This window comes from Triturus cristatus, chromosome 3_2, assembly GCF_964204655.1.
Source record: "Triturus cristatus chromosome 3_2, aTriCri1.1, whole genome shotgun sequence".
In the NCBI taxonomy this organism is placed as follows: Eukaryota; Metazoa; Chordata; class Amphibia; order Caudata; family Salamandridae; genus Triturus; species Triturus cristatus.
Genome location: NC_140584.1, coordinates 790384168 through 790406835, shown reverse-complemented (window position 1 = coordinate 790406835; position 22668 = coordinate 790384168). Strand labels below are relative to the sequence as shown.

The 22668-nt window shown below is 45.3% G+C and overlaps 1 protein-coding gene across 14 annotated transcripts in view; it reads right to left on the bottom strand.

The window, feature by feature from the left end:
* Window positions 1-22668, bottom strand: part of LOC146858146 (uncharacterized) — a 289171-nt gene that overhangs the window by 159126 nt on the left and 107377 nt on the right. For 8 of the 14 annotated variants that reach the window (XR_014979993.1, XM_085648902.1, XM_085648899.1 and 5 more), the window contains 2 exons: window positions 13651-13842; window positions 8943-9080 (listed from right to left, as the gene is read on the bottom strand). The exons of 5 other annotated variants lie outside the window; for them this stretch is intronic. The gene's annotated coding sequence lies outside the window, so the exon portion shown is untranslated. The remainder of the gene's footprint in view (window positions 1-8942; window positions 9081-13650; window positions 13843-22668) is intronic. One more of the 14 variants, XM_085648904.1, reaches the window with a different exon arrangement.

Genomic DNA, 22668 nt, shown 5'->3' with positions numbered 1-22668 from the left:
TACACATCTATACATACATATACACATCTATACATACATATACACATCTATACATACATATACACATCTATACACACATATACATATACACATCTATACACACATTACCTACTGGCAGTCGCCAGTAGGTAGTTCTAGTTAGGACCTATTTTCCATAGGAAATCCGCAACATTCTGAATTTATGGCAAATGTGTAACACATCTGAATGCCTTCTTGATGGAATCAAAGTAAAAAACTGAAAGTATTTCCTACTGAGGAGACTGTAGTAAATGAGGAAATTAGGAAACTTCATAACAAATAAGTCTCCACAAAATGGCCACCAGAGACAAAAGAGCCCAAATGTAGCGCAAATATCACCCAGATGTAGCCCAAGTATAGCCTAATGACAGAATGTCCCAGAGTGTTCTAACGAACAACTGGAGCGCTAACAGTCTTACTTATGACAAAAGTATGGCACACCTGAAGCCATCTTGATTGGAATAAAGTGGTAACACTTAAAACATTTAATTTACAAAGGAACAAAATGAGGGGGTTCATTTTGCCATAGAAATTATGATTAGTGCTGCAGAAAGAAAAATTAGGGCACATTTTGACTTCTCAAATCCTCTTCTATTTCATAAAAAAATTCTGACATGCAGACTGAAACATGCACTTTGAATACCAGCAGCAGAATTCCCTGGTGAGCAGTAGCTTTACTACAGTGATCTAATGAGCAACTAGAGTGCTAACATTCAGAATGTATGGCAAATGTGTGACACATCTGAATGCCTTCTTGATGGAACCAAAGTAAAAAACTGAAAGTATTTCCTACTGAGGAGACTGCAGTAAATGAGGAAATTAGGAAACTTCATAACAAATAAATCTCCCAAGATGGCCACAAGAGACAAAAGAGCCCAAATGTAGCCCAAATATCACCCAGATGTAGCCCAATTATAGCCCAATGACAGAATGTCCCAGAGTGTTCTAACGAACAACTAGAGCACTAACAGTCTTACTTATGACAAATGTATGGCACACCTGAAGCCATCTTGATTGGAATAAAGTGGTAACACTTAAAACATTTAATTTACAAATGAACAAAATGAGGGGGTTCATTTTGCCATAGAAATTATGATTAGTACTGCAGAAAGAAAAATTAGGGCACATTTTGACTACTCAAATCCTCTTCTATTTCATAAAAAAATTCTGACATGCAGACTGAAACATGCACTTTGAATACCAGCAGCAGACTTCCCTAGTGAGCACTAGCTTTACTACAGTGATCTAATGAGCAACTAGAGTGCTAACATTCAGAATTTATGGCAAATGTGTGACACATCTGAATGCCTTCTTGATGGAACCAAAATAAAAAACTGAAAGTATTTCCTACTGAGGAGACTGCAGTAAATGAGGAAATTAGGAAACTTCATAACACATAAATCTCCCAAGATGGCCACCAGAGACAAAAGAGCCCAAATGTAGCCCAAATATCACCCAAATGTAGCCCAAGTATAGCCCAATGACAGAATGTCCCAGAGTGTTCTTCAGAACAACTAGAGCGCTTACTGTCTTACTTATAAAAAAAGTATGGCACACCTGAAGCCATCTTGATTGGAATAAACTGGTAACACTTAAAACATTTCATTTAAAAAGGAACACAATGAGGGGGTTCATTTTGCCATAGAAATTATGATTAGTGCTGAAGAAAGAAAAATTAGGGCACATTTTGAGTGACTTCTCAAATCCTCTTCTATTTCATTAAAAAATTCTGATATGCATACTGAAACATGCACTTTTAATACCAGCAGCAGACTTCCGTGGGGAGCAGTAGCTTTACTACAGTGATCTAATGAGAAACTAGAGTGCTAACATTCAGAATGTATGGCAAATGTGTGACACATCTGAATGCTTTCTTGATGGAACCAAAGTAAAAAACTGAAAGCATTTCCTACTGAGGAGACTGCAGTAAATGAGGAAATTAGGAAACTTCATAACAAATAAATCTCCCAAGATGGCCACCAGAGACAAAAGTGCCCAAATGCAGCACAAATATCGACCAGATGTAGCCCACATGTACCCCAATGACAGAAGTGTGCAAAACACTTATTTTTTGTGTAGTTGCAGTTTTATATAGTGCAGACTTGTCAGGTATTGGAGTGCTTTACATGAGCATTGGTTACATCACCTAAGATCAAATTAATTTTGGTTGTAGACATGGGGAGATTAAGTGATTTGACCAGAATCACAGAATGTTGAGCTGAAGCAGAAACTCCAACCTGGTTCCCCAGTTGCAAAGTCTGCAGCTCTGGAAGTAATACCACATCCTCTCCCCTAGGTGCAACATTTAATCAAGTGGTCAACTGGATAAAAAAACATAAAGATTACAAATAATTTAAAAGTTCTTTGTCGCTATTTGAAAACTCAGAAAATATGTCCTCATTTTAGTTTTTTAGAGCGCTAACCATAATTTTGATGCAAATAAGACCCTCTCATATATGTAATTTCTAAAGGAAATGCTCTAGGTATTACAGTTTTGATTGCATAAAGATGACGTCAGGCGTTTCACACTTTTGTAATAAATATAGAATGTTAGCAATCTAGTTGTTCATTGGGATACTGTTGAGAGGCAGAGGCCAGGGGCACGGACTCTGAAAATTGAAGGCAGGTAGGAGAGTGCAGAGGCATCAATTTGACCACACTGGGCAGGCAGGAAGGGCAGTGGCAGCACTAGAGACTATGGAGGTCAGTGGAAAGGGGGGCAGGGGCAACAAACCAACAATTCAGGACTGGCAAGAGAGGCTGTGGCAATATAATAGACCATTGTGGGCAGAAGGAAGAGGCATTGGTAGTACAACCATACATGCCAACAGACCCGTTTCAGCCAGGAAACGTCCAATGTTTTTAAGCTCAAATGGGCTTTATTTGATCTGTCTCCTGTCTACAATCTCCTCTTTTTCAATGTAACTCAAAGGGGAAAATCAATACCCCAGTTCGTTTTCAAAATCTCCCTCTTACCAAGTTCAAAATGTTCGCAAGTATGGTACATTGGATCATGGTAGGCAGGAGGAATTGGGGTAGGGACATGGACTCGGATAACAGAGGACAGGAGGGACATGGAGAGGTGCACCAAACTAACCCTACAGGGCAGGCATCAGGGTTTGCAGCAGCACAATACACCACACAGGGCATGCAGGACGGGGGTGTAGCACAACAATCCATAGAAAGCAATAGAGAGGGGACAGGACCATGCACATGGACAACAGAGAACAGAGGGGAAAGAGGCAATGGTAGCTAGCTGACCATAATGGACAGACAGGAGAGAAAGCTGCAGCATAACAGACCATAAAGGGCAGGAGGGATGGATCAGGGGCATTACAATGGAACAGACAAGCCAGGAGGGAGGGAATAGGGGTCTGCACATGGAAACAGAGGGCTGGGGGCAAGGGGGCAGGGCAGGAGCAGCAAGAGGAACATGGAGGTCAGGCAGGATGGACACTAGAAACAAGACAAACCATGGAGAGCAACAATGAGACTATGATGGCATACACACAGACCATGGAGGGAAGGTGGGAGGGGGTCAGGGGCAGCTAGCTGACCACACAGGGAAGGTGGGAGGAGCCATGGCAGCACAGAAGACCATGCATGGCAAGCGGGAGGGTTAGTGGCAGCACAATGGCTATGATGGGCAAGAAGGAGGGTGCAGGGGCATGCACAAAGGATCATGGAGGATAGAAGGGAGGGTCAGGGCCTGGGCACAGACAGGATAGTTCAGGGGAAGGGGCCTCACAACAGACCGCGCGGGGCAGGCAGGAGGAGCAGTTGCAGCACTACAGACCAGGGAGAGCAGAAGGGTGTGGCAGTAAAATGGACCATGGAGGACAGGAGGAAGGGGATAGGGGCATGGCATGTGGACAGGCAGGGTGGAGGTGGCAGGGACAGGTTACAGTCATCTGACAATGCTAGGCAGGTGGGAGGGGAGTGGCAGCTCAACAGAACACTCAGAGTAGATAGGAGTGGCAGGTCCATGGAACATGGTGGGCAAAAAGGATGGAGCAGGGGCATGCACAAAGACATCGGAGGGTAGGGGGAAGGAGAATAGGGGCAGCAGGCTAAGCACAGAGGCTAAGCAGGAGGTCAATGATGGGCCATAGAATTGGGCAATGGAGGGCAGGAGGAGTGGACTGGTACATCATGCTAAATGGAGGGCAGTGGCAGCACATCAGACCATGCATGGCAGAAGGGAGGAGGCTAGTCTATGGATTCAGATAACAGAGGATAGGGAGGAGGTGGATGGGGCAGCGAGCTAACTGTTCAGAGAAGGTGGGTATTAGGAACTTATTATTTTTAAAATGTGTGTCTGTGCGAACTACTTAGAATATGAACAAGTATGCAGCATAATCTCACTTTCATTCAGGAAGAAGAGGACGTTTGTGACTGTGACTCCGGGTTCACTTGGCAGAAACACCCTCTGACCCTCCACCCCCCATCGCAAAATGTAATGCACGTGAAAAGGGTAGGTGGACGCAGTGTTATATAGAACACAGTCCTGAGAGCACGATCGAAAATGAAAACTAGATATAGTATATGGTATAAACTATGCACCAAAAAGTGTGATATAAGATTAACTGGGGCGTGAAATATAATATGCAATACATTGTGCGCAAAGACAGATTCATTGGAGAGCGCGAGATAGCACAGGCACTAGCGCGTGCTATGCGATATGCGCCTTGGAGTGTAATATGCACAGGGCAGTGTTGTGTATGGATCCCAGATTGTAATATGTATGGCATAGCACTGTGGCATAGGCAAGTGTGGCATGACATATTCACGGCATGGTGTTACAGTGAACATGGGCTAGAGAGTGTCATAGCATACGCACTAGCTGGTGGAATACAACACAGAGGTGTGTGGCACTCGGCGGGCACTGGTGGGTGTAACACAGCATTGGACTCAGCCAGGAGCACGCTGTGACTCTCAAGTGAGGTTCGTCTCCTTTCCAGAGAGTAAAATAAAAAGTATTACACATCCGGCGGTGGATGTGTGTTTTATTAACCGTGAGGGGGGTTTCTTGCATAGTTTGGTCGAATTTTTGTCGAATCCCCTTTGAATGGCTTGGTGTGCGTGTGTATTAAATGTGCCCCAATAGCTACCCATGTTTGTATAAATAAACGACAAGGGTGTCTACTTGGAGAGTACCCACCGGCGGGGGCGCTGGGTACGCTGGGCACGATAGGGCATCAGACACGTCAGAGCTTCACTAGCGGTGTAAATACATTCCACGTGGATTCATTGTATGCATAGTTGCCTTTTAATGAATATCACGCAAATCGTCATGGTGATAGGGACATACGGTTTGTCCAGCATGTCCAAGGTGTTTCTATAAATATATATATTTTTTAAATAATAAAAAACAAAGGCCGGCCCCGGGGGTTGGGTACCCCGGGGACCATAAGTGGCCTGAGGAGGGGGGCAACGCAGGCCCCTCCTAAAGATTTTTGTTTTAAAAAGGCCATGACCCGGGGTTTGGGGTCCCCGGGGCCGATTAAGGCCTTGGGAGGGCCAAATTAATTTTTTTCAACAAAACAAAATTAGGGTGCAGGCTCTGGGGGATGGGGTCCCCTGGGCCAATAAATTAGAAAAAGAAGGGGGGGCCACGCCCCCTCCTTGCAGCACTCTGCAAACGCGCCCCCTGGCCAGTTGTAAGTTGGGGAATTAATTCCCCTTCAATACTGAGGGTCCCTGAGGGCCAACTAGCCCGACAGGCATCTCCAGTATGCGCCAGGGAGCTGTGTTGCAGACAGGTGTTCTGAGGCCACGCCCCTTTTTACACCTCTATGCAACACAGCTCTGTGGCGCTTACTGGAGGTACCTAGTGGGCTAGTTTGACCCTAGGGACCCTTAGGATTCAAGGGGACTTAATCTCTCAACCTAGAACGGCCAGAGGGCGCGTTTACACAGTGGTGAAGGGAGGGGACGGGGCCTGAGGTGACGTGTGCAAACACGCCCTATGGCGCGTTTTAAGTTGGGGAAATAATTCAGTTAGTTGCAGAGAGGTGGTGCAGGCCGTGCCCCTTTTTACACCTCTCTGCAATGGCGCTTACTGGACGTACCTAGTGGGCTATTTTGCCCCTAGGAACCCTCAGGATTCAAGGGGACTTAATCTCTCAACCTAAAAAACGGCCACAGGGCGTATTTACACAGTGGGGTAGGGAGGGGAAGGGGCCTGAGGTGACGTGTGCAAACACGCCCTATGGCGCGTTTTAAGTTGGGGAAATATTTCCCCTTCAATCCTGAGGGCCCCTGGGGGCTAACTAGCCCACCAGGTGCTTCCAGTAAGCGCCACTGAGCTGCCTTGCAGAGAGGTGGTCCAGGCCGTGCCACTTTTTACACCTCTCTGCAACGCAGCTCTGTGGCGCTTAATGGAGGTATCTAGTGGGCTAGTTGGACCCTAGGGACCCTCAGGATTCAAATGAACTTAATCTCCCAACTAAAAACGGCCACAGGGCGTGCTTACACAGTGGTGAAGGGAGGGGACGGGGCCTGAGTAAACGTGTGCAAACAAGCCCTGTGGCGCGTTTTAAGAGATAGTTTTAATCCCCTGCCCTATTATATACTAGGGGCTTACAGAGGAGGTCATGCTAATCACAGGGGGACCCCAACGCATAGTGTTCCCTAGTATATGTAGGTGTTTTCACTGTATTCTGAGTGTCTTTTAACATAGCACTGGCTCTAGGTCTGGTTAGACTCAGTTACCACCAGTATCCATCTGAAAACGTTGAGGGTACAGGATGATTTTGCAACAAGGCTTCTTTCTGCTCTTCTGCTTGTTCTTCCTGCACGTTATCCTTCTTCCTGTACTTTTCTTCGTCTTTGAGGACTTCTTTTGCTTCTTTCTGCATTTCTTTTTTTTCTTTCTGTGCATTTTTTCTTCTTTCTTCACATGTCCTATCTCTGTAGGCATAGTTAGAAATTAGCATTTAAAAAACCTTTGAAATTCACTGAAAAAAGCATAGGTTTTAGGCACGTTATAGTTAGAAATTAGCATTTAAAAAACCTTAGAAATTCACTGAAAAAAACATAGGGTTCAGGGGCGTTATAGTTATCTGGACTTTTCACTCGTACAAAACCATTGAAATTCCCCCGTTATAGTTAGTTCAGCTAACTATAACTCGAGCACCCGCAAGTCACTGCTGATGACGTCACATATTACATCACTCATGACATGGTCAGTCACATCACTCATGACATCACTGATGACATCTCAAATGACATCACTGATGACATCACTGATGACATCATCCTTGTGATAGAGTGGCAGACCTCCTCTTCCCCTAATATAACCTTTGATATACACATTTAAAAATAGATACTACAATTTTCAAAACAATGGACATACCAATACCAGTTACAACAACCTATTCAGTCATTCTAAGATCCACATACACATCCACTCATTCACCAACAGTCCTATACAGCCACTAATACATGTACTCACTCATCATATGTACTCATACACCTATACATCCTGTTACACAACGCCACTCATCCATAGAGTTACTCACACACAGTCACTCATGCTAATAAAGAATCAAACATCCATTCACTTGCTATACAGTTATACACACACCACCACACTTACTTCTACAGAAACTTACACATACGTAGTCTTTTAAACAATCACTTATAGAAACAAATACTTATTCATACAGGAACTCTTTCAGTCTCTCACTCTCACATATACTCACTTATATACACCAATAGTCACATATACTAGTTTAAAACATATGTAGATACTCATAAAGACACTATTGAGACAGTCATTCACTCACTAACACACCCATGCACACACTCATCCACCCATACAGTCCTGCACACATGCTGTCTTCAACACATACAGTGAGTCACTCATTCATGCACCTATGCACTACGTAATACCCCCCACCGAAACATACAGACACTCAGATACTCATACTGATACTAAAAAAAACAACTAATAACCTATATAGACACTCATGTAGCTACTCACCAACCCATGCAGCCACTTATACACAAAGTGAGAGACTGATACAGATATTTACATATTTAAACATGACTCACTAAGCCATGTATTCACTAAGATACACTTAATGAGTCAGTTATTCAATCAATTTCTCAAAAACAAATCATCCATTTAGACACTTATATACCCTTTTATTTTCCATCGACCTTGAGATATCCATATATAAAACATATGTAATTTTCAGAAAAAAACACACATTCACTGGATGATGTCAGCAGTGATGTCATTTGAGATGTCATCAGTGATGTCATCAGTGATGTCACTGACCATGTCATGAGTGATGTAATATGTGACGTCATCAGCAGTGCATTGCGGGCGCGCGAGTTATAGTTAGCTGAACTAACTATAACGGGAGAATTTCAATGGTTTTGTACGAGTGAAAAGTCCATATAACTATAACGCCCCTGAACCCTATGTTTTTTTCAGTGAATTTCTAAGGTTTTTTAAATGCTAATTCCTAACTATAACGTGCCTGAAACCTATGGTTTTTTCAGTGATGTCATCAGTGATGTCACTGACCATGTCATGAGTGATGTAATATGTGACGTCATCAGCAGTGCATTGCGGGCGCGCGAGTTATAGTTAGCTGAACTAACTATAACGGGAGAATTTCAATGGTTTTGTACGAGTGAAAAGTCCATATAACTATAACGCCCCTGAACCCTATGTTTTTTTCAGTGAATTTCTAAGGTTTTTTAAATGCTAATTCCTAACTATAACGTGCCTGAAACCTATGGTTTTTTCAGTGAATATATATATATATAAATATATATATATATATATATATATATATATATATATACACATACATAAATGGACCACAAATGGCCATTCATACGTTTGAATCCAACACCAACAAGCAAGGCTCTAGATGTCTCATATCTCCACAATTATTTGAACTTACCATGCAGACGCCTTTCAGCAGTTATGCCTTTCTCGATGCAGGTAAGCAACAGGGTGTGTTCAATTAGACAGCTTAAGTGCTCAGGGCATGGTTCTCATTGGAAGATTTCCAGGGCCATAGAGAGTGGACTGTTGTTGTCTGTATCAATACAAAATTGTAAAACTTTAGACTCTGTGTACATAAAATTGTCGGCATACCACAATAAATTTGAATACAATGTTCTTGCATGCCGTTTGAAATTCTCCAATTATTTTTATGATAGATGTTAAATCCGGCATGGATTGCACACAAAGTCACTGTTCTCACAACCCTTCATTGATGTTTGGCTGTAAACAATTGTTGCCCTCCCCACTCCACTGACGGGTACTGGTGGTAACTAACTCTGACTAACCAGGCCTAGAGCCAGTACTATGCTAAAAGACACTTAGAATACAGTGAAAACACCTACATACACTAGGGAACACTATGCATTGGGGTACCCCTGTAATTAGCATGGCCTCCTCTGTACTTGTTATGAGTTAATGCCTGAGCCATTGCATGTGTACATGCGTAGTGACTGGATGATTAGAGTGCTGCAAGGAGACTGCATGGTGAATTTATAAGTTGTGGAGTTTTGGCAGAGCGATTAGATAAGTATATGGTGCTGGCAGAGTGATTAGAAGAGTGCACAGGTAGTGACAGAGGGTTTGCTTGAAAGCATGGGTAGTGCTCTGGGGATTGTAGCAGTGCATGTGTTAGTGCCTGGGTCACTGCATCAGTACATGGGTAGTGACTGGATGATTACAGTACTGCAAGGAGTGTACATGGCGAATTTATAAGTGCTTGTGTTTTGGCAGACTGATTGGATAAGTACATTGTGCTGGCTGAGTGATTGGAGGAGTGCATAGGTAGTACCAGGGAGATTACTGGACTGCATAGGTAGTCCTCAAGGGATTGCAGCAGTGCATGTGTTAGTGACTGGGTCATTGCATGAGTACATGGGTAGTGACTGGATGATTAGAGTGCTGCAAGGAGAGTTCATGGTGAATTTATAAGTGCTTGGTTTTTGGCAGAGTCATTGCATAAGTACACATATGTCACATCAGGTCCGCCCCCTCCCTTCACCACTGTGCAAAGGGCCGTCTGGCGTGTTGTAAGTTGGGGGTTTAAGTCCCCTTGAATCCTGGGGGTCCCTTGGGTTCAACTAGCCCACCAGGTACCTCCAGTAAGTGCCACAGAGCTGTGTTGCAGAGAGGTAGAAAAAGGGGCGTGACCTTGGACTACCTCTCTGCAACGCAGCTCTGTGGAGATTACTGGAGGTACCTGGCGGGCTAGATGGCCCCAGGGACCCTCAGGATTCAATGGGAATTAATCCCCCAACTTACAACATGCTCGAGGGCCCGTTTGCACAGTGGTGAAGGAAGGGGGTGGGGCCTGATGTGACAAGTGCAATAAATAAATAAATGCCCCCGGACTTGGTCCACCCGGGTTCTTTGAAAACGAAGCGCGGAAGACCGTGTTTCCTTTTTTGAAAAAGTTCGGACGGATTCGCGCACCGGCACGACCCCACTCGAATTTTTTTTTTTTCATGCTTTTTTGGGGCCTTTGGGTCCCTATGGGGGGTGAGGGTGTTTTTACCCTGCACCCTTTTCTTGTTTTTAGGTCTCGCTTGGCGTTGCAGCGCAAAGCGTTGCTCGCTCAGTGATATATTTTGTAGATGAGGGGTTTTCAGAAAGGGACTCGAAGGCCCGCCTCTCATTTCCATTGGCTTGTGTCACCGTTTATGCTAAACGGTGGCCTGCCATTTGAAATGAGGGTTTTTTGTTGCCGCCCTTTCGCCTCCGATCCAGGCTGGGTCGCCTGCTTTGCTGCTGTCGCAAAGCAATTTCTTATCTATATGGGGGCCAGCCATCTGCTTTCACTCAGCCCTGTGTTTATTTTTGCATCACTCTTTCAGTGAAAGTGAAAGCGCAATGCAAATATAAACAAGCGGCTGAATGAAAACAGATGGCGAGTGCTTGTTTTCAATGGGGGGAGGTGAAATTCATCGTGAACCTCCTTTTTTAGGTCTCGCCTAGCGACACAGTGCATGCGCTGCTCGCTTGGCGAGATCTATTATTGTCGATATTTCTTCCGGATGGGGACAGGAGATGTGCACGCGCACGACGTCTCTTCTCTGGCGATCTCAGCTGCTGCTTGTTGGCAGAGTGGTGAGAGCGTGTGATAGGTGGACTGCTTAAAAACTCTCCTTTTACTGAGAGAGCAGTACATTGGTGAGAGCAATGTGTATAAACATTTTAGAGACAATGATTAAAAAATAGCAGAGTTTAACATGCTGGTGCCAAATTGAAATACAAGTGAAATAAAACGGCGTCTGCTTAGGAATATCTGTGATTGTGGGAGAAGCTCTGGTTGAAATAAAAAACAAAAACCTTCAATTGTGAAACGCGCACTAATACAACGTGTACCATTACAACGCGGGTATTATTACGCGTTGTCAATTACAACGAGATACCATTACAACTCAAACTTTTACAACAACTATGCATTTACTATGCATGCCACAACAATGCAAAAACATGCATGGTAGAGGTATAGTCGTGGTAAACATTTCTAAGGTAAGTGACAGTCCTCTCACTACATATACACTACCCAGCACAACCCCTACACTATCCTAACCCTACACACTACCCTACACAAACACCACTGCACTACCCTAAACCCTAAAACACTACCCCCAGCACGACCCCCTACACTACCCAAACAACACTGCACTACCCTATACCCTAAACCACTACCCCAGTAAGACCCACTGCACTACCCTAAACCACTACCCCCTGTATGACCCCTACACTACACAAACACCACTGCACTAACCTAAACCCTACATCTACCCCCAGCATGACCCCTACACTACACAACCACCACTGCACTAACCTAAACCCTAAAACATGACCCCCTACACTACTGCACTACCCTAAACCATAAAACTACCCCCAGCACGACCCCCTACACTACCCAAATACCACTGTACTACCCTAAACCCTAAAACACTACCACCAGCATGACCCCCTACACTACCCTAACACCACTGCACTACCCTAAACTCTAAAACACTACCCCCAGCACGACCCCTACACTATCCAAACACCACTGCACTACCCTAAACCCTAAAAACAGTACCCCCAGCACGACCCTCTACACTACACAAACACAACTGCACTACCCTAAATCTACCCCCAGCACGACCCCCTACACTACACAAACACTGCTGCACTACCCTAAACCCTAAAACATTACCCCCAGCACGACCCCCTACACTACCCAAACACTGCTACACTACCCTAAACCCTAAAACACTACCCCCAGCACGACCCCCTACACTACCCAAACACTGCTACACTACCCTAAGCCCTAAAACACTACCCCAGCATGACCCCCTACACTACCCAAACACCACTGCCCTACCCTATGCCCTAAAACACAACCCCCAGCACGACCCCTTACACTACCCAAACACCACTGCACTACCCTAAACCCTAGACAAGTATCCCCAGCACGACCCCACTACACTACACAAACACCACTGCACTACCCTAAACCCTAAAACACTACCACAGCACGACCCCCTGCACTACCCAAACACTACTGCACTATCCTAAACCCTAAAACACTACCTTTAGCACCAACCCCTACACAACACAAACACCACTGCACTACCTTAAACGCTAAAACACTACCCCCAGCACGACCCCATACACTACACAAACACCACTGCACTACCCTAAACCCTAAAACACTACCCCAGCACGACCCCCTACACTACCCAAACACCACTGCACTACCTGAAACCTTAGAAAAGTAACCCTCACCCCATGCCCAATCCCCCTTACTTCTCTCTCCTCGTGGTTCCTCTCCTCCTGCTTCCTGCTTCACTTCGTCTCTGAGGGCGGGGTGGGGCGGTGCACGTCATTGTGAGGAAACGGAACAGCCTCTGTTTCCTTATAATGACATGGATCGTCTACATTTTTTTTCAAACGTATGGTCATTTACCATACATACCTTTACAACGAAATTAGTTGTAAAGGCATGCGTGGTAAATGACCATGCGTTCTAAAAAAATAAAAAAAATGCGTAGTAATGACTTCACGATGTACAATGCATGCGTAGTAATGCATGCGTTGTAATGGTATCACCAAGTAAAAAAGTTGTTGTGACGGCCGTTTACCGATCAAAGCTGGCCCCTGTTCTTCAGTGAGTCATTTATTTGATAAATTTGGAGGAAGGAACGTGTTTTTTTTACCAACTGTTGTATTGTGAAAAAGTGTCCGCGTGGCCTGGTTTCGCTTCCGGTGAGAGAGTGGAAGAGTCTGTTTGGATCTAAAGGAGTTGTGTTTTTGGACGAGGCCGGCGCGACACGTCATCAGAAAACACAGCTAATGGAAAGCGTCCTCCCCGAAGTGTGCAGCAGTGCCATGAGAGCTCAACGAGTGTGCGTCCGACCGCAGTATGACCGTACCGTGCTTCACTATCTACAGGAGGACATTTACTGCTGGTGAGTGACCCTTGTGCCGCCTCCAAGGTACGGGAGGCAGAAGTGGCATCCATCGCAGTTCCTCTTGAAGACCGTTGTAGCACTAATTCTACATTTTGGAACTAGGGTTTTTAAACCTCGTTGTTCCTTCCAGATACAAAGAGAAGATCCTGTGTTATTCAGTGCCCTTGTTACCTTTTTTGTGGGTAGTGGTGCTTGTTACTTCGCTGCCCCGCCGGTGCACACGACTGGGCTCCTCCACCTCTTGTGCCATCTGCAGGGCCTCTGCCCTTGGATCACTGGTTTCGGTTTCTGAAGTGGCAACATAAACAGTTGCTCCCAAAGGACTAGCCTGAACACTCAGGTGACGAAAATATTTGAGTGAATCTGTAAGAGGGAGGTGAAGCAAAATTAGACCTCACTCTAGCAATCAATGCAGAATAAATAGAAAGTCCTATATTAATAAATCAATGTATGGCTTATATGTATATGTTATAAAAAATTAATGTAATTAATTATCAGTTATGTTATTGCAGTACTTGAAACAATAGCGATTCAATTGTGTGAGTGTTAATCCACTGTCGCATACTATAATGTCCATAAAGTGGTTGCGGGTGGAGCAAAAGGCAGAGGGTGTCAAAAACAAGCTACACAGTTCCAGTTTTAAAAATCCCACAGATCAGGAAAGTCGGAGAGAGTCACGACCTTGTGGCGGCCAAGACTTTCTCAATGCAATCCGGTATACTTTTGTTCGGATTTAAGCTGGGGACTACCATTTTGCCCACGCATACAGTCCTGAGGTTGGACTTGCTTATCCACTAAATCAGAGCTTGACAAGCTGTACTCTGACATCAGTGTGCTCTTTTGTGGAACAGCCATGGGCGTTACAGATGCTGTTATGCCAACAACTAGGCTCCTCTGAGGGCTCCCTCTCAAGCATGAAGTTCTCTTCCTAGCCCCGGAGACCAGACACACCCTACCTCTTGTGATTTATCAAACTGCCATGTACTACAGAAGCTGAAGGCTATGGACGTCGGAGCGCCTGGGAACCTATAAAAGCAGCTCTTTTTCACCACCAGGGTCGGATTGGGAAGGGGGGCAATCGGGCATTTGCTAAAGCGCTAGTGCCTAAGGGTGATACATGGGTCATATTTTTACAGGGCTACTGCTTCTTTCCTGCCCTGCCAGACCATAGCACTTCAGGCTATGCTGGGCGGGCGAGGGTGGTAACTGGTAAGTGTAATCATCTGCCTTACTGGGGGCCAGGTTTTGCTCCATTTTTTGGGACATTCTTACCTCGGCCCCCGTGGGGACGGCTAAACCCAGAAGCAGCATCTTGCCCCTGACCCCTCCCCTGCCAGGCCATCACATTCAGGCAATGGTGGGCCAGGGAGGATGGGAGGATGCAAGGGCCCTGCTGGGGGTCCGGGATTCTCTGACTAAGGGCCATCTACATCTCAGCCCCCCTTGGAGCAGCAGCAGCTGTGTCCTTTTTCTTGACCCCTCCCATGCAAGGCCCTCGCCCTGAGGCTATGGAGGGATCAGGAGGTCGTGAAGTAAGAGAAGCCTTCCTGGAGGGTCTGTGCATTTGCATAGGCCTCGCTGTGAAGCAACCTTTATAAAGTTTTTATGAAACTAAAAAGGAGGTGGCGTTACAGCCAAACCTGCTGACTTGAAAGTGAGAAACCATCCTGTGATTCTGGGCAAATCACTTAATCTCCCAACACCTGAAGTAACAAGCATTTGCAATGCAATAGGTCTCGCATTTATGCGAGTTTGAGCAATTGACATTGCAAATAATAATGCTTTTTATTTTTGTTTTCATTTTAAAAACATAAATAAAAGGCATTGTCATTTACAATGCCATTAGCTTAAACTCGGGTAACTGCGAGACCTATAGCATTGCAAATGCTTGTTGTTATTTCAATGTCGTAGAAAATCCACACGTTTTCATCTATTCGCGGTGTTTCGTGTCCTTTCGTGATGTTTCACTATCTCGTAGGAAAGGTTATGGAGCGAAAATTCCAAGATAGTTTTTCCTGAGTGAAATTGTTTTATTAACGGGCGGATTTCACGTTTCTCAGACTGTTTCGCTCCGTGCCGATCGTAGCCCTAACCTGGACTACTCTGTGTGAGAATCCTCGAAATCAAGAGGTAGCTGTACTATGACGCGCCGTGAGGCCATACTAGCGGCAAAAGAGTAAAGCAACATAAACATGTCTAATATCACATAGTATGGTAGCTTAATAACATAACACATATCCAAAGCCAGTCATTTTCCATCCCACCCCTCCGCCATGACCCTCACATACCCCCTTCTGCCTCAGCAGAGTCTCCGAGGGGGGCAGACACAGATCATCACAAGCCACTAGGGATCATGGCGGCGGTGAGACAGCCCGCCTTGTCAAGGCCACCCCCAGCAAAGACTGACCCCTCCCCCTCATGGCCGTCAGCAGACGCAGTCCTGATGGAATAAGACACCCGGGCAGCGAGTCATTTCTCTTAGAGTCACTTTCAATCTAACCTCAGACCCCTGCGGTCCCCATAGCTTCACCCCAGTTACGGAATCAGACCCTTTAAGTTTTGATGGCACCAAGAAATTATGCGGAGTGTAGCGTCTCTTGCCACCTAGCCCCCACCTCTACCCTCATTTGCAGTCCGCAAATTGGAGTGAAAAGCACCTTCGCTGAGCAGTTCACTTGCACTGTGTCTGTCAGGAGATGGATGCGTGCAGTGTCATGGGGCTTTTGGGGTTTTTCGTGGAACATACAAATTATATTTTGTTATCACTGCTTTCCCGCAAACCCACAATATATCTGATGACGCGTTTATATTTGTAGCGCTTCATCCCTCACCTGTTCCGTTTCTAAGCTCTGTAAATAAAGTGCATTTACAAAAGAAACTTTTTCAGTGTGCATATTAAGTTACATGTGTAATGTACTCTGCTGCTCTTGTAAAGCGCTCTAATGCCATTGGGTCAAGTTCGTGCTATACAAAAGTGCAAACAAATAGTAAATCAGTAAAGAGGTATTAAAAACGAGGTAGAGTGTATACCGCCAGCTTTGCTGGTGTCCCAGAGATAGCAGTGCATCTCGGGTCAGCGTGTGATGGGGTGGGGGGGCGGGCGAGGGATCATGCTTTACGTCGCCAGCACGTATGGAGGACTCAGAGCGCTCGAACTGTTTTATCTCACTCTAAAACAGCGCTTCCATCTATCTTTGGCCAGCGGTGAAAGAAATCTCCCCACAGTGATACTGTAACCCCTGGTTTTCCGCATCAGTGATTAATGAGGCCCTAATCAGTTTTCTGTTTCCCTGAACCGTCGTGGAGTGCACTGTCCGGGTTGCATCTATCACTGGTGTGCGCGCGCTCCTGTCCCTGCTGTAGGATTCTGCTAGAGGTATCTGAGGTGGGGTGATAAGTAACAGGGCAGCGGAGATATCCTGTGGCTTGATGCACAGAACAAGCGAGTTCCCGGTACTGTCCTGCGCTCCACGGAGTCCCATACAGACATTATCAAGGAACGCCGTCTCATACATGCACAGATGTGCAAAGAGTCCACAGCAGCAGTGCCCGCGTTATGCACGGAAGATGCCAGCCAGCCTCTGGCACTTCATGTATAAAAGAACAATGATACGGAGGAATTAATATCTTTTTTTCTTTCAGTGTAGGGAACATTCAATTACCCTCACTTTAGTCTTTAATTCTTATGAAAATATTACCTGAATTAATGTAAGGTACACATACACAATACGACCGATCTTCAAACAAACAAAATAACAATCAGTTGTACAAAAACCATACTAATGTACATAAAGAAATATATATACAACACAAAACCAAATACGAACAACTTTATGTTGCCAATACCCTGGAATATATTTTCTATAGCTGGTGTCAGCCCACTTATTTTGGGCGGTCTACTCAGAGGTACTCAAACAAATGTGTGCACAGAGGCAAAAAGTGACCTTCCTGTAGCTCTCTTGTGTCACAAACAATATTTTATATATCACTCAATAAATTTAATGAGGACTCCTCCAAAGTGAATGTCGTCGACGCAGATGTGTATCAGCCTTTATGAACTTTTCGGCCTCCTCAGGACAAGGGCAAAGGAACAGTAGTCATCAAATCCTCTAAAGGTCATATATGTACTGGTAATGACCCCGACCAGCGCCTGGAGAGTGCCTAAATGGCGCCAGTATTCAAAGTAACTACCCTTCTCTCAGTCGAAAATGGTTAATCGACCGCTGTGAAACAGTCCAGCTGGTGTTAAACACGGGCTACCGGTCAGTTGCAAAAGCACAAATCGATAAGTGCACTCGGTCCTCCTTCCAAACGAACAGCGTACGCCAGACTCTGGCACTTCGGCATCTAGTCGTAGTTTCTCGTTCTAATGAAGAAAACACTTGTAAAAAAGGAAATAGAACAAAAGTCCACTAACATATAAGGTCCCAAAGGCGAGACCGATGCATTGCAAATGCTTGTTTTATTTTTCCTCATCTTTTCTTTCTCCCTCCGTCCGAGCACAAGATGGCTGCCAAAACTTCCTGTTTGAAGTGCTGGCAGCCAATCAGAGCCAAGCTCGTGCTTGTGTGGTTAGGTCCCACCCAGAAATATATAGCTTTTATTTTTTTAATTTCTCAGGAACTACTGAACGGATTTACACCATTTTTTTTTAAAAAAAGGTCTCTTTCTGAACCAAGGGCTACCTTTTTGCCAAATTGGGTGTAATTCTTTTGTCTAAAGTTTCCTATGGAAAATAACATGGGGGAAAACACGTTTTGGGGCCCCCCTTTTTTCTCGGCCCCCGCTTGGTGAATCACCCCGAAACTTTCAAGACAGGAGCTGAACGGAGCGGGACACTAGTTTTGAAAATTTCGCAAAGATTCGTCAACCGGCGCCAAAGTTATTGGGAAAACAATAAACACTTTTCCTATGGAAGCTAGGTCCTAACTATAACTACCTAGGTTTTTTATATATATATATATATATATATATATATATATATACACACATACACATATATACACATATAAAAATAAGGGGAGTTGTGGTATGCCAGCCTGCTAACAAATCACTGGTGGAGCACGGAAAACAGCGCCAGCACTAGAAATACCCTACAAATCTCCCCAAACTCCTTTACGAGAAAGGGAGCCGGATATGTAGTCAGGTGAATTAAACCTGTTTATTGAGTCAGGTCACCTTGGACATTGGAACGCCAGAGAGACGCGTTTCAGCAGTCATGCTGCCTTTATCAATCTAAAGTGTGCCTTATTGGTGCTCTATTTCAACATTTAAATCAATAGACATAAAAGATGCACTTTTCTTAGCAGCAGCTAAATAAACCCGTGGGAACACAACATATCACAATTCAGCAGTAAAACATTATTATAGTTTCTCAGTGTTGGTTGCAACAAAATTGGAACTCTAAATGCATTCACTCAAAGTAATTTTGATGCCCATGGGCCCAAAAAAAAGAATAAAAAAAAAAAAAAATCAGCAGGATCCGCGGATCCAGACAAAAATGAGATGTAAAAAAAAACCCGAAGCCGCGCTTCGTTATTAACTGGCCCCCGGGTGGGCCAGGACCTGGGGCTTAATATTTTCCCAGGAACCACCACCTCCATTGGCTTTTTTAACAAAGAATGTGGGAGATGCCCATAAGGCTTCCCTCCCCCACTACCCCAGGGACCACCACCTTCCCAGGGCTTATATTTTTATAAAGGAGGGGCCTCTTGGACCCCCCAGCTCCAGTGACCACCACCTCCATGGGCAGCTTTTCTTGAAAATAAAGCAGGAGCTACATGGACCTCCTCGCATCCCCGGGGGCTGCCACCCCCCCGGGGAAAATATAAAGAAAGGAGGGGGCAGTGGCCCCCCTTATAGAGTCCTAGATGGCCCTGAGGACTGCAGGATACGGGGAGCCAGCAGAGACTGCGGGGCCTTGAGGTGCGGGGCCTTGAGGATCCCCCTGCGGTCCCCAACTGAGAGGCTAGGCCCCAAGGGATGGAGTCCCCCTCCCTTTTGTGTTTTAAAAAAATGCACAATAAAAAGGGGCCTGTGGGATGGGGTCCCCAGGGCCAAAATCGACCCGGGAAGAAGTGGGGTCCTTCTTTTTAAGAACAAAAACACAACAAAAAAGGGGCAAACCCTGAGGTAAGGGGGCTTCGGACTCCAATTATTTTTTAATAAAAAATTAAATAAATATAAAGGCGGGGACCCAGGGGTCTGGGTCCCAGGAGCCAATATTGGTGCGAGGAGGAGGCCCCCCCACTAAATTCTAAAAAAATAAAATAAAGAAAAGCCGGGCCCTGGGGGAAGGAGTCCCCAGGGCTGAAATCAGCATGGGGAGGGGCGCTGCACGGCCCCCCTCACCCACTGAAAAGAGGCCTGGCCCTGGGGAATGGGGCATGGGGCTCCAGGATGGAAAATGGCCCAGGGAAGGGGGGGGGCATACAGCCCCCCTCCCTTAAAGAAAGAAAAAAAAGAACAAAAAACCTCTGACAAATCATGGAGGGTACACCCCCTTCACCACCACTCTGCAAACACGCTTCCTGGCACACTGCTGGTTGGGGGATTAAGTCCCCTTGGATGCTGAGGGCCCTTGGGGTCCAGCAACCCCTTCTGTTACCTCCAGTATGTCCCAGACTGTGGGATTGCTGAGAGAACTTGGGGGGGAAAGTCCCCTTTCTCCACCACTCTGCAAACACTCCTCCTGGAGTGCTGCTGGCTGGGGAATGAATTCTACTTTACTCCTGAGGGCCTCAGGACTAAAGTTGACTTTTTCCCTCAACTAGTAATGTGCCAGGAGGCGTGTTTGCAGATTGGTAGAGAAAGGGGACGTGGCCTCCGACAACCTCTTAGCAATCCAGCTGTATGGGACTTACTGGAAGTAACAGGAGAGGTAGTTGGCCTCTGGTTCCAGCAGGCAGAAGCTGTAAAAGTGTTCCCACCTGCTGGAAGTGGAGGTTTCATCACTTTCTCTGCCCGTAGACATGCAGGCAGGTAAAGGGATGAACGTATTGCTCCTGCACGTAGTGAGTTTCAACTTCTGAAGCTCCTTGAATGCAGCAGCAATGCTGGCTCCTGCAGGAGGCGGGTACCTGGCTGGGACCGCAGGGCCTTGAGGCTCCACCCGCAATCCTGGGGAAGGTCAGAAGGGAGCAGAAAGAGGCAGAATTTAGGTCAGAAATGAGCAGAAAGAGGCAAAATAAAGGTGAAAAACGAGCAGAAAGAGGCAGAATAAGGTCCAAAACCAGCAGTAAGAGGCAAGAGAAAGATAATAACGAGCAGGAAGGGGCAAATAAAATGTCAGCCATTAGCAGAAAGAGGCAGAATAAAGGTCAGAAAGAGGTAGATAAAGGTCAGCAATGAGCGGAAAGAGGCAAAATAAAAAGGTCAGACCCGAGCAGAAAGAGGCAGAATAAAGTTCGGCAATGAGCAGAAGGAGGCAAGATAAAGGACAGACACTAGCAGAAAGAGGCAAAATAAAGGGCAGAAACAAGCAGAAAGAGGCAGAATAAAGATGAGAAATGAGCAGAAAGAGGCAGAATAAAGGTCAGAAACAACCGAAAGAGGCAAAATAGAGATCAGAAATGAGCATAAAGAGGCAAAATACAGGTCAGAAACAAGCAGAAAGAGGAAGAATAAAGGTCACAACGAGCACAAACAGGCAAAATAAAGGTACGAAACAAGCAGAAAGTGGCAGGGTAAAGGTGAGAAACAATCAGCAGTAGGCATAACAAAGGTGAGAATGAGCAGAAAGAGGCAGAATAAAGGTCAGAAATAAGCAGAAAAAGGCAAAATAATGGCCAAAAATTAGCAGCAAGAGGCAAAATAAAGATGAGACATGAGCAGAAAGAGGCAGAATAAAGGTCAAACAAGCAGAAAGAGGCAAAATAGAGATCAGAAACAAGTACAAACAGGCAAAATAGAGGTATGAAATGAGCAGAAAGAGGCAGAATAAAGGTTAGATACAAGCAGAAAAAAGGAGAATAATGGTCAGAAGGGAGCAGAAAGAGGAAAAATAGAGGTGAGAAAAGAGTAGAAAGAGGGAGAATAAAGGTCAGGAGCAAGCACAAAGAGGAAAAAAACTGGAAGAACAAGCGCAGGAAGAGGCAACATAGAGGGAGCAGAGAAGAGGCAGAAAAACAAGGAGAAAACGAGCTGAGGAGGCACAAAACCAAAGGCGGCAGAGAGTCGCCAACTGCAGGCAAGCTGGACAAGAGGACCCAAACAGGGGGAGGTGGCACAAGGACCTGCTGCCATGTGCCCCCTACTTTTTCCTGTGCACCACTGAAAGACCCAATCATACACTCAAGTATCCACTCACAGACCCACTCAGAGACACACACCCACTAACAGACACATTCACACACTCACCCACCCAGTCACAGATCCATTAAAGCACTAATTCACCCACTCACAGACCCACTGAGAGACACACAAACACACACACACTCACAGACCCACTCAGCGACTCACTCACCCACTCATGCACTCACTCAGAGACTCATGCACTCACTCACAGATCCACTCAGACACTCATGCATCCACTCTTTGACCCACTCATAGACTCTTGCATGCTCTCACAGACCCACTCAGAAACTCATGTTCTCATTCATAGACCCACTTGGATACTCATGCACCCACTCACAGACTCACGCACCCATCCCATACCCACCTAGACACATACAAACCCACTCACAGACCCACTCTGATACTCACACAACCACTCACAGACCCACGCACACACACACACATTCACCTACCTACAGAGCTACTCACACAGTCATTTTCAAAAGTTACAGGTTACAGTTAGGAAATAAAATGTTAAAAACCGTTGAAATTCACTGACAAAAATTAAGTTTACAGGGATGCTATAGTTAGGAAATAGATTTAAAAGAACCCTAGACATTTACTGACAAAACCAAAGGTTACAGGAATATTATAGCTAGGCTGATATTTTACTCATACAAAACCATTGAAATTCAGCAGCTATAGTTACCTGAGCTAACTATGACTTATGCCCCTGCAATGTGCTGCTTATGACCTCACATATTACATCACTCATGACATGGTCAGTGACATCATTGACCATGTTGATCTCTGATCATCTTAGGTTATTTGTTATATATCACGTAATACTTCAATTATTGTCCCTGCTAAGTGCTGTAAACAATTGATGTTACTGTTACCCATTACATGGTACTC